Raw genomic sequence first — 12,060 nt, 5'->3', positions numbered from 1 at the left:
AAGCGTGCCATAAAGGATGAAGATGCTACATCCTTTAGCGTTAAGCTGTTTGTTCCCATCGCCTCTAAAATATTCATCTGCTTGATTTTAAAGCTGCTCTGCCTGCTCTCCTTTCTCTTCTTCTGCTCCTTTCATCCTAAAAGCAGCATTCCTCCTTTTGCAGCACATGACCCACTTCTGTCTTTTCTTTCTAGCTCTCAGCCAAGCTGCTATTTCTGTTGCCAAGTGTAACATATTTCCCATAATGACGGCAGTGAGGAGAATGAGACGGAGACGATGCTTCTACAGTAGAGGGATGAAATAGTGGATTTTACAGTTAAAAGAGCTGGAAAGAGACGATGACAAATACTGATGTTGAAAGGCAGGAAAGACGTTTTTCCTGCTCGAATTAAAGCTGCAGCGATACATGACAGAATCTAAAAAGTAAAATTATAGCTTCTCCTAGATTATTCCACTTATAACGAGACATTTTTCCCACGTTATAAGTGGAATAATCTGCTAATACTAGTACCTTTTTGTCAATATTAAAGACAAATTTACTTAAAACAAGTGCCTATATTTTGATGACAAGTTACTTGTAAGTTAGTTTTCTTATTATAAGATATTTAGAAACTAGACATAAAATACTGAGAATTTGTGTTTTTGCAGTTTAAAAAGCTGTACTGTTTAAAAAGGCGTAGGAAGAAGTAAACACATATTTAATCCTACCCCTTATCTCAGTTTAATTCTTGTTGATTGTGCAGGAAGCTCTACTTCTAATATATAAAATATATATTACTGACGCTAATTATTAGAGATTGGTAATTAAAACCATGTTATGGTATTCATATTCCCTGTTCATTATATTGTCTTAAAAACAACAAACAACTAATATTACATAAGCAAAATGATTACAAGTTGATTCACACAAGAAGACAAGAAAATATTTGGACCCAAAATGTTAATAATAAAAGTAATAATGACAATTATAAATAACAACCTAAAACATCAGAAAACTTTTAAAAAACTTAATTGAATTACTTATTACGTGAACAAACATATTAATATGTGATTCTAATTCTATTTCTTGTTTAATGGAAAGAGCAATTGCAAAATAGTAATTTTTAGATGCTGACAAGGTTTTACACACATTTGCAATGGAAACCGTTGCAATAAAAGATAAACGCATGGATGAGTTTCTCTACATCTTGCTGCGACATTAGTCCTTTTATCCTAGAAATGTTTGTCAGGTGATAGAAGACCGAATTTGTAATTGTCTTTATGTGTTTCTGAAGATCTGAATGCATCACTAAATTCAGATTTTGAACCTGATCTCTAGTTTTTATAGTCACTCACCATCAGCTGAGATTTAGTCCAGCATGAAAAAAACTGATGTGATCACAATAATTAATTTTGCCAGACAATAAGTTGTCCCAGAAGTTATTGCGATAAATGATAATATTGTTGTTTTGAAACCAATTTCAAGTTATATAACGGCAATAAACTTTACATTCTAATGAACAATTAACCCTGGACCTGGGTTTTAATAATAAATGAACAAAGCAACAAAAATATCAAATAAAATGAATTATGAAGTCTCTGTAAACAAAACTGTTCTTCAAAAACATCTCTCCTAGAAAGAGAGAGAAAAGAGAAAAACAATAAATCATACAAATAAAAATTATTAAGCTTGTTTTAATTTATTATGCATTTAATTGATTTATTGTTTATTGCGACAGGCTGACTTGATGCAGTACTTTGCATAAATTACATTTTTGCTTAAAAAATATATGAAATATTAGTTTCACCTTCATCTTTTTGGGCATCATCCTTCATCTTCTTCTTACACACAAAACAACTCCAGTAAATCCTTACATGAATACATGACTGCATGTTCTCTGTTCTTCACTCAGGGGATCATAATCCACCCTAGTGGGGGATGTGCATTTCACTCTGCAGCTGCTGCCCTGAAAAATGGCTGACTGCTGCATACGATCGTCTTTTTTCCATCAGAAAACCAACACAGTCACTAATGTTGAAGAAAATTAAGTTTCAGAGAGACTTTAGAGGTTATTTCCCAGGTGAAAGGTGACTTTTCAACAGAGGTGGAGTAATGAGCAGAAATGTCACAGCTTTCATTATATTAGCCATCTTATTATCCAAGCCACCGGTCAAAAAACAAACTTCAACTCCCAAACGTCAAAGATACACAGAGAGAAAGATAAAGGGGGAAGGGTTGCCAAATTTATCTGAGAGTTTACAACCCAAACACAACGCCCAAATCGAATCGATCAACTCATAACGCCCGCTAGGACCGTCTCTCAGTGTTGTAGTTTGGCCGCCATCCAGCAGAGGGCGCCGCTGGTCATCCTTAAGCGGTGCCGTGGACACAAAGATGGCGGCTTCCTCAGAACAGGAAAGACAGACGGTCAAACGAAGTCCGGTGTGGGACGTAAGATGGACTTTATGCGGTAATTTGAAAAACAAACACTCGATAAGTTCCTTAAGTTTCACCATGTTTTTGTTTTGTTTTTATAAATCCAGCATATTATGAAAAATAAGTTCGTTCCTTTTCATACGAGAGAAAACTCAAATTTGTAAGAAAATAGCTGTTTATCGCTAAGATCAATCAACTTTAGATTCAATTTATACTGTTTAGTTGTCCTTTATGTGAGAACAGAACCCGTTTTAATCTGCTTTCCGATAAATAATTAATCAGAGAAGCGCTGACTTTAATGAAACCAGTAGATCGGCAGTGGCTTTAATACCTGCAGTGTGAAAGTTGCAGCTGTGTGAGTCACAGAGCGAGGTGGACAGCCCCGGCTGTGCGAGGGTTTATTTATTTCACCCACATCTGCTTGTGAACACGCAGCGTGGGGCTAATAGATGGGATGTTAATGCCACTGAATGTGTTGGAGGCTCGCTGGTATTAATATCGCTTTAAGGAGATGTTTTATTTGCAGTGTAGGAGCGCAGGATGCCTCATCATGCCCGAGATTTGATGTGGGCACACTCTGGGCTTTTTACATGTATTTTATATATTCAGTCCTGTGGGAAAGTTTCCAAACTTTTCTGCAGATTTTCAAACAGTTGGTGACTTTGGTTGGTTTTATTCGTACATTTGTTTTTGCACCTTCAGCGAGGTTGACGTCTAGACTTTGACTGTACCATTATTTTTTATAGCCGTTTTTGATGCAGTTTGAGCCCAGGCAGATGGCCTCACATTTGACTCCAGAGTAGTTGAATTGTCTGAAGTGGTTGTTGTGATACAATGTCTATATTTCCATCAGTCTTTTCATGAATTCAGCAGTGAATCAAATCTTAGTATTGTTGCTATATTCTCTTTAAAGGGGACCTATAGATCGAGATTCTCATTTTGCACCTTTTTGTACTAATATTTGGGTTTATGCTGCTTTTTGAAAACAGCCCAAATGCTTTAAAAACTAATATCCATCCGTTTTTTGGAAAATATATATATTTTCCCTTTCTAAAACCTTCTGATTAAGTCACATTATACGGGCACTGCAGCGTTACCTAGCAACCCCGGTGAAGGCCAGTCCATCACCTGGAAATCACCCAGGTTGATTTCCAGCACTTTGGTCAGCTGGTTTTACGATAGTTACTGGAAAAGTCAAATGTTTTGTTGTTGACTTACCATCCAGAAACCAGTTGCTTCATTCTCGTTGGTTGTACAGGAGGCTCTACTTCTGCTTTTCCAAGATCTATTTTTATATAATTGCATTTATTTTTCTGTTTTGAGTTGCGGGGCGTGGCCAACAGCAGGTTATTTGGATTTAAAGTGACAGCAGCCCTAAAACAGCTCATTCTGAAGTGATCAGACTGGAATCTCATTATTTAAAAATTATTTTGGCCCAAAAAATTGTTATAAACATGTTTTGTTTCAGCCACAGACCGATCCTAACCTGTTCAAGGAAGCATAATAGGGAGAAATAACAAGAGCTTCTCAGAAAAGAGAAGTGCAGAACCTTTTGTTCCCCCCATCACGATGATGTGACTGAAAAAACATCTGTTTTAGTGTTTGAAGGTGGATTTCCTGCACACAGTCGTCCTAACTCTCCTCGCTCGCCCCAGTTTTCAGCTATGAAAGCGAAGGTTAGCTCATCAAAGCGACTGTGGCCACTGATGGAATAATGGAGTTAATATCTCTTTGCTATTCAGTTCAGCTCGTCTGTAGGAAGCTCCTTCTCCTCCCACAGAGCTCCTCTCCTCCGTCTTCCTCTCTGTATGATAATAAGCGTTGCAGCAGCAGCGGCGGCTTCCCTCATCATCCTCTTATCCACATCTTTTCATTTCTAATTCATATTTCTGTGTGAGTTCCCTGCTTTTCCTGCACATTGTGCTTCGATTCTGGTTGATTGTGTGGGGAAGGTCTTTGTGTTGTGGTTGTTTTACACGGTGATTACAGGATTATTTGATGTATCTGAAAGGTTGGGTGGATCCCTCTCTGTTCTTGTAAAAGATGAGAAAACATAATATTCTTTTTACAGCTGAGAGACTGAACTCCCAAACATCAAAGATACAGAGAGAGAAAGATAGAGGGGGGTGCAGGTTGCCAGATCTGACTGAGGGTTTCCAGCCCAAAACGCAACGTAAAACCCGTCCAAATCAAATCGATTAGCTAATAACATGAGATTAAACCAAGCTGTCTAATCAGATCTTTCTCAAGCTGTGGTCCCTGGGCCACTGGAGGTCCGCCAAGTACTGCCAAGTAAACAACCGTTTAATTACCGTTACGTCAGCTCAAAGTGCAGCGCTACAGTTAGCTTACCAAAGGATTGTGTTTAAAAATAATAATGGATGAGTGGCTAAAGAAGCAGTCACTGAAGAGAAAAGCTGAAGAAACCAGTGGAAAGTTTCTCAGGGGGAGTTGGAAAACTTTTATTTTTCAACACTATTATGATGCATATCAAGACAAAATGTCAAAATAATAATTCTGACTCGATTCTTGTATTATTATGACTTCTAGAAATATTCTGACTGTATCCTCGTAATATTTCAACTTTATTCTCGTAATACTTCTCGGAATATGATGACTTTAATCGTAATAATGACATTATTGTAATACTGACTTTATTGACATTATTATAATTTTATTCTCGTATTTTGACTTTCTTCTGATAATATTGACTTTATTCACGTAGTACATCTCAAAATAAACTTTGTCATTGTTGCAATTTTATTCTTGTATTATTTCGACTTCTTGTGATATTATGATTTTATTCTCAAAATATTCTGATTTCTTTTGTCATTAACATTTTATTCTCGCATGTCAACTTTCTCCTGATAATATTATGACTTTATTCTGATATTATTTTGACTTGAATGACTTTATTTTCATGATATTTCTCAAAAATAATCACAATTTTATTCTCTTATTATTACGACTTCTCGTAATAATATGAATATCATTATTATGATTTTATTGTCGCATTATCACAATTTTCTTCTCATATTATAACTTTACTGAAATAATTTTATGACTTTATTCTCAGAATATTATGACATTCCTGTCAGTATTGCAGTTTTATTCTCGTATTTTGACTTTCCTATATATTCTCGCAATCTTTTGACTCTATTCTTGTAATTTTATTTTATTTTTTTTGGTTTTTGTTGGCATGGCCCTAATTCTCTGTCGCACAATTACAGTACTTTGCTTATGAATGCTTTATAAAACCCCCAAACTTTTAACAACCCGCTCAGATCAGTTTCTTCCTGCCCAATGTGTTCAAAAGCAGCCAAACTAGGTGGAAACCCACCCAACCTGGCAACCCAGGAGTGGGGTATGCTGACTGAAGGAGGGAGGGGTGAGCCCTGTATCCGGGTAACTGGGGAGCGGAGCGGGACAGCCAATCAGGACGAGGAGAGCTGGAGAAGGGGAGGGCCGTGCGGCGAAGGATGGGGAGTGTGTCGGACTGAACAGATAGAAGTGTTACTACAGAGCTGCTGCTGCTGCTGCAGGAGGAGGAGAGGCGAGGAGGAGCTGGTGATGAAGATGCTGCTGCTGCTCCGCTCCTCTGCGTCCAGCAGCACCCGGGACTGACCGTGACCTCTTCAACGCCGCGGTCGTTGTTGAAGGAGGAAGGTTTTTATTGTTGCATCTTCCTGCTGCTCCTCATTTCTCTGCAACTGGAAGCCACTGGGTTCCCCTCCTCCTCTTCCTCCTCTTCCTCACTTATCCCCACTTTCTTTCTTCCAGAGGGAATTCTCCATTTTCACCAGGAATTATAAAAGAAAGTAAGACTCTTTCCTGTCATTTTTTTAATGTGTTCTTCATCTCTGAGTTGCATGGAGACAGAGGAAGCTTGGTTTTTGATGAGGGAGTCAGTAGGGGGTCTGTCTGTGTGCAGCAGGACCTAAAGAGAGAGAGAGAGTGGGGGGGGGACGTGAATGTTCAAGTTAACTGCAATGATGTGAAACATTGCCTCTCTGTGCATGCAGGAAGTATACATGCAGGAAATGCAATTGTGGATCTGCTGAGGATGCAGAATATTTTCCCACATCTGCAAGGGGAAAGAAAATGTTTGTGCACCAGATAAAAAAAAAAATAAATAAAATCATAACGCAGATTTACCGTTGTGACAATCTGATAATCCCACCCACATACGTTTGCATGCCTGTCAAAGGATGTGCGGCACAGAGCGTCTCATTGTTCACGTTAAAACACCAAGCGGTGCACAAAATCACCCTGAATCACACGGAGATTCCCCTGACATGCAGACGGAGGCAGGATAAGCATGAATGAACATGAACACGGATACATGGGAGGAAATATGAGATGTAGCAGGAGTTTCTGCTGAGGATGTTTCTCACTTCAACGGCTTCATTCCTGCACAATGTTCTGACATGATCTCCGCCTCTGCACTGTAAAAACACAAAATCTTTTGTATTTTTGTCTAGTTTCTACTGCAGAAACTTTTGTCTAGTTTCTAAGACAAAACTAACTCACAAGTAACTTTTCAGCAAGATATAGGAGCTTTTTGTAAGTTAATAATTTCTTGATATTGGTAGAAAAAGACTTGCAAATATCAATGAATCAATTAATTGCAAAGCTCAATAATTTGCATGATTTATCATGTCTTCAGTCTGGTGCTTTGGTTTTACTGGTGGATAATTTCATTTAGAGACTTTTAAAATCATTTTATTTGTTGTTTTGTTTATTCATTTTGGATATTTAAAATATCTTCCAGTTCTACCATTAAATTTAAAGTTTATTCATCTTTGAGTGTGTTTTTGCATTATTACTCCATTATTGCCATTATGTTACTTGAAAATTGTCTTAGAACAACAATATTTATTGTACATTGCAATAACTTCTGAGACAATTTATCGTCCAGCAATATTTGTTATCGTAGTTATAAGTGAAATAATCTGCTAGTGGAACAGGACATTTTTTCTTATAATATTGGAAAAATGTCTTGTTCCACTGGTAGATTATTTCACTTGTAACTAGTACTTTTTAAATCAATGTTAATAAATTATTTTCTTAAAACAAGCTCATATATTGCTGAAAAGTTACCTGTAAGTTAGTTTTGAATTATTTCATGTGTACTAAAGTGTTTGCACTACAACTAGACCAAAAATACTTGGTGGGATTTTGTATTTTTGCAGTGTATAGATGCCATTGTCTCTGCTGAAGGTGTATATAATTACACACTAGAGCAGGTTTGGCAGGACTTGTAGGTGTTTCAAACGTGACTGGGAGTTGAGTTGAGTTTTCGCAGAATAACGACAATGCAGGGACATCACCCACGCCAACACCTGCTTTCCAGGCTCTGAATGTGAGGAGGGTAATGACAGAGGAGCGCTTCCTCAAACTGCAGAGCATCCAGCTCAATTTACAGCAGTGAAACTGTGAACTTCCAGCCACACGCTGATGTGGAGACACCATTAGGCGATGGAGAGCTGATGGAGAGCTGATGTCGCCGTGGAGTGGAGATAAAAGAGAGTTCAAAAACTCTTTCCACTCACTGATGTCAAGCAGTCGTTACACTCCAGGCAGAGTTGCATACCAACTCAAATTGCTTTACATTTGGCCTCAAGAGAGCCGGGCTTTCTTATGATGTACCGTCTAACGCAACTCAGCAGCACACAAACTAAATGCATTACTAACGTAGGTTTGTTTGGAAAGTGGGAGGAAGCTGGAGAACTTGGAAAATCTCAGAGAGAACAAAAGCAAAACACATAAACTGATTAACGGTTGGGCACCAAGAAAAGTCAAATTTGGAGATCTGAAGAACTTAGCATGTTTTCACACCTGATTGTCGGGTAGACTCGGAAGCAGCTTTCACACCGCACTGTGTCAAATGAACCAATCCCTTTGAAAAACCTGTTCTCCTCCTCGCCTGTGGGGGCGCTGAACCAATAACCATTGAAGGAAATGACACAGAAACCTTTGAGGAAGACATTGAGCGTCAGATTTTAGGGGTTGTAGGATTTCTTTTGTAAAAAACCAGAAGTCATTTCTCCTGCTAGCACTAGACACTCAGGTTTGTCTTGGTTGTATTTACCCAAAATGCCCTGTGCTGCAGTCCACTTCCTGCTTTTGGTTTGATTGGTGTTCACGTAGCCATTCAGATCGCGCCAAAGTTCACTTCAACCGGACCGAGAACAAGGTTTGTAGGTGGACCAGAGTTCGCTTTTTTGGTCCGCATCAGAGTTTAATTACGTGTTAAATCAAAAGCAGGAAGTGGGATACAGTGCAAGGCATTCTGGGTAATAAAACCTAAACAAATGTGAATCTAATACTAGTGGGAAAAATGTGTCGTGAAATCTGCCAACTACTAAAATCTGACACCAATCCATTTTTGTTCACATTTTGTGAAGAAGGAAGTCGCGCTTTGCGTCTTCTTTAGTGGTTTTTGTGTCGTTTCCTTCAGTGGCTCTTGGTGCAGCGCCCCCATAGGTGAGGAGGGGAACAGGTTGCTCAAAGGATTTGGTTCGTTTGACACAATGCAGAGTGAAAGAGAACAGCAGCTGAAAAATTAACAAATGTTACAGTTTTAGTTCCCAACTGAACCGAGTGTCCCGGACTATTAGGTGTGAAAACATGTTGAAAGTACATTTTTGAAAATGGGCTGGAGTGAATGAACCCTCAAGGAATAACGGTGTGCAACTGAAAGCATGTGGGTTATGTTGGGAGTGCACTGCAACCAATTCCATCCTACTTACCTTTTCTTGATGTGCCATCCTTACTCAACAGGTCGCTTACAGGTCTGCAGGTGTAACAAATTGCTTCCAAACTGGAACCATTCCCTGTTGGTGGTTAAACTGGTGCTCTGCCTTTTTGTCAGGAAGGGCAGCAACTCTTTTTGGAACAATGGACTCCCAGTATTCTCATATTAACTGTGGTTCCTAAAGTCGAGTTCAGACTCCAACTCCAACTAGGGGGTTAGCAATCGGCAAGTGTGAAGTTTGAAATCCTCTTCAAAATGAAACTAACTACCAAAAATGTTGCATATTTATCCTGTAAATCTTAGAAGAGAGAAGAAGAACTACTTAAATATAGGGAATAGAGATACATTGACTGCAGCCTATTAAAGGATTTTTTGTGGAACATAAATCCAAATTATACATGGAAAGTTTATCTATTTGCAGTTCGTTTTGTAGAGATTATCTAAAATATTGAAATTAAATTGCAACTTGGAAGCCAAGTGCATTCTTTTTCCTTGCTGCTGAAGAACAGAAATAAGGAAGACTGTAGATTTGAGCTTCTAAAGTCGTGCTAAGACGGTTTCCATTTTGGATATTATTGCATATTAATGTATATTTAGTATTTGAACTATTAAAATAGCCATTTCTAGATATTTTAAAGGGCGTCTCAAGTATTCTCACATATTACCTGTTTGGTTGTGTTGACTAATTCCTATGATAACCTAGGTTCAGCTGTATTTTTTTAAGGTAATTTTATTTTTTCTGGCTTTCTGATTGTCTTTTTATAAAGTTTCCTATTATTTGGCTGTTCTGCCTGACCATTTACACAGAAGTCAAGGGGTAAAACACAATTTGACCCAATTTCTTTAGCTGAATCTATAAAAAATACCAAAGATGTGAACATAAAATGGATTTTTATCACCGACAAAGTAATTCTCAGTGAGATATATAGTGAAAGTTAAACTGAATGATGGATGAACTTTTTGCCTGTTTCTTAAAGATGTGACTTTCCCAGATTATTTATCTGCTAGTCTTGGCAGATATTGGGACACAAATCAGCAAAAATGCAGCCAAAGTTTGAAGAAAAACTTTGACAGATTTTCAAAAAGCCTGGAAAGATATTAAACAAAACCACTTTAAACGACTGAAATATAATCAAGAAATTTGAAATAAAACTAAAGTATCTGGCTAAAGCAAGAAGGAGCGGTTCAGTTCAAACCTAAAGGTGAATTAATGAGTTTGAAAGGAGTGGTGGCATCAAAGGTTTATCGAAGTGACAGTTTTATAGTGATGCATTGTGGGTATGCATCAAGCTAAGTGGGTTATTGTGCAAATTTTCCAATGTGAAAGAAGACATGATGTTTGAGCCGATTTACTCCGTAGTTCAGGTACATGAACGTCTGACATGCAGCGATTTGCAAATGTCATGCATCACCAACACGCATCCGACTTACGCCAATCAGCCATAACATAAGGACTGATGTGTTTTCTGTTCATGAATAAGAAGCAGGAAAAATGAGCAAGTTTCTGGATTTCAACTTAAGCTTAATTAGATTGACAAGGGTCAAATTGTGATGGCTAGACGTCAGAGCAGGTAATTTTTTGCTTGGTGCTTCAGCTAACTTTGAAAACCTTTAGCTCACCTTTCTTCCCCTAAATTATTTTTTCTGGACAAATTCCACATTTTTTATGCAGCAGTTCAGTTTCCTCCCCTCGCATTCTCTTACTTTATTTTTTTTCCACAATAACTTTATTTCAAACATGAAACGTACTTATAAGTGGCGTTAATTTATTATAGAGTTCTAGCTTCATGTCTGGGTGAGTCTTTGCTGTAACGTCTTTATTCAATGTCTTCCTAACGTTTTACAGTCCTAATTTCTGCTTTCATTCTATGGGAGATAATTTAGCCCAGGGAAGTCTCGCTGATCTGGTTCAACAAACCAATTTAGCTGCAGCTGACAGCTGACTGCCATGTCATCTTTGCTTCAAGCATTATTTGGCAAAGAGACAGCGCCAAACTCCAGCAAACAGCCCACGCTCGGTGCCAGTAGTTGGAATTGACATTCAAGTCCCATTAATATCATCTGGGTCAGCGAAGTTTAGCCCGGAATGAGAGGACTCTGCAGCGAATCAGCGTTTCCAGCCGTGCAGATCCCTCCGTGGGGATCAGGGGCCCACAATCTCTGCAGAACACGCTCTCAGTTCTGGTGAGTACGACTCAAAGAGGGCCTAAGAGCACAAAAAAGGATTTACAGACATGATTATTCTAGTAAAATAATTAAAGAAGGGCAGGTTTGTATGGAAAATGAACTGTTTCTTTCGAATTGGTCGTCCATCTGCTCGGTTGCTTCAGTGTTGAAACATTGCCAGAGTTCGACTTTCTCTAAGGTTTATTATTTCCAGCCTCCCTCTTGGTTTATTTGCTCAACTGCATGGGAGTTTAGCTCGGCTTTCTTCCTGCAGCACAGCTCGGGGTGATGCAGTTCATACCTCCAGATTTAGGCTTCTCCATCTCTCACTCCTTTCAGTTTTTTTCCTCTCTCTCTCACTTCTTCTCTGGCTCTTACTGGTGGTAAGCCTCTGAACTGGGACAGACAGACCTCCCCTGCGCTTTGTCCTACTTCAGCCCTGTCCTCTCTCTCTTGTTTCTTCTGATTTCCTTCCCCTCTGTCGCTCACCTGCAGCCACCTGTCTTTGAGCGACAGCAACTGTTAATCATGTCACCGTCTGTGGGTTCTTCGTCACATCTGAGCGATGGTCCTGTCTGGCATTAATGGGCTGTTGGAGTGTTTTGCAGACACAGGTGATACCATTTACTTCCGGTAGAAAAAAAATGGTTGAAATTGAAGCCTTGAAGCGCGATGGTTCTGAGATTTTTGGGACAAAACTCTTGGTGTCAGCGAGGAAGGA

The 12,060-nt window shown here is 38.8% G+C and overlaps 1 protein-coding gene across 3 annotated transcripts in view; it reads left to right on the top strand.

The window, feature by feature from the left end:
* Positions 1-5,921: 5,921 nt before the first annotated feature.
* The window catches only part of shank1 (SH3 and multiple ankyrin repeat domains 1), an 89,859-nt gene continuing 83,720 nt past the window's right edge, over positions 5,922-12,060 (top strand). For all 3 annotated transcript variants that reach the window (XM_023349328.1, XM_023349329.1, XM_014472939.2), the window contains exon 1: positions 5,922-6,234. The gene's annotated coding sequence lies outside the window, so the exon portion shown is untranslated. The remainder of the gene's footprint in view (positions 6,235-12,060) is intronic.

Source organism: Xiphophorus maculatus, chromosome 16 (genome assembly GCF_002775205.1).
Source record: "Xiphophorus maculatus strain JP 163 A chromosome 16, X_maculatus-5.0-male, whole genome shotgun sequence".
Taxonomy (NCBI): Eukaryota; Metazoa; Chordata; class Actinopteri; order Cyprinodontiformes; family Poeciliidae; genus Xiphophorus; species Xiphophorus maculatus.
This window is presented reverse-complemented; position numbering and strand designations above follow the sequence as displayed.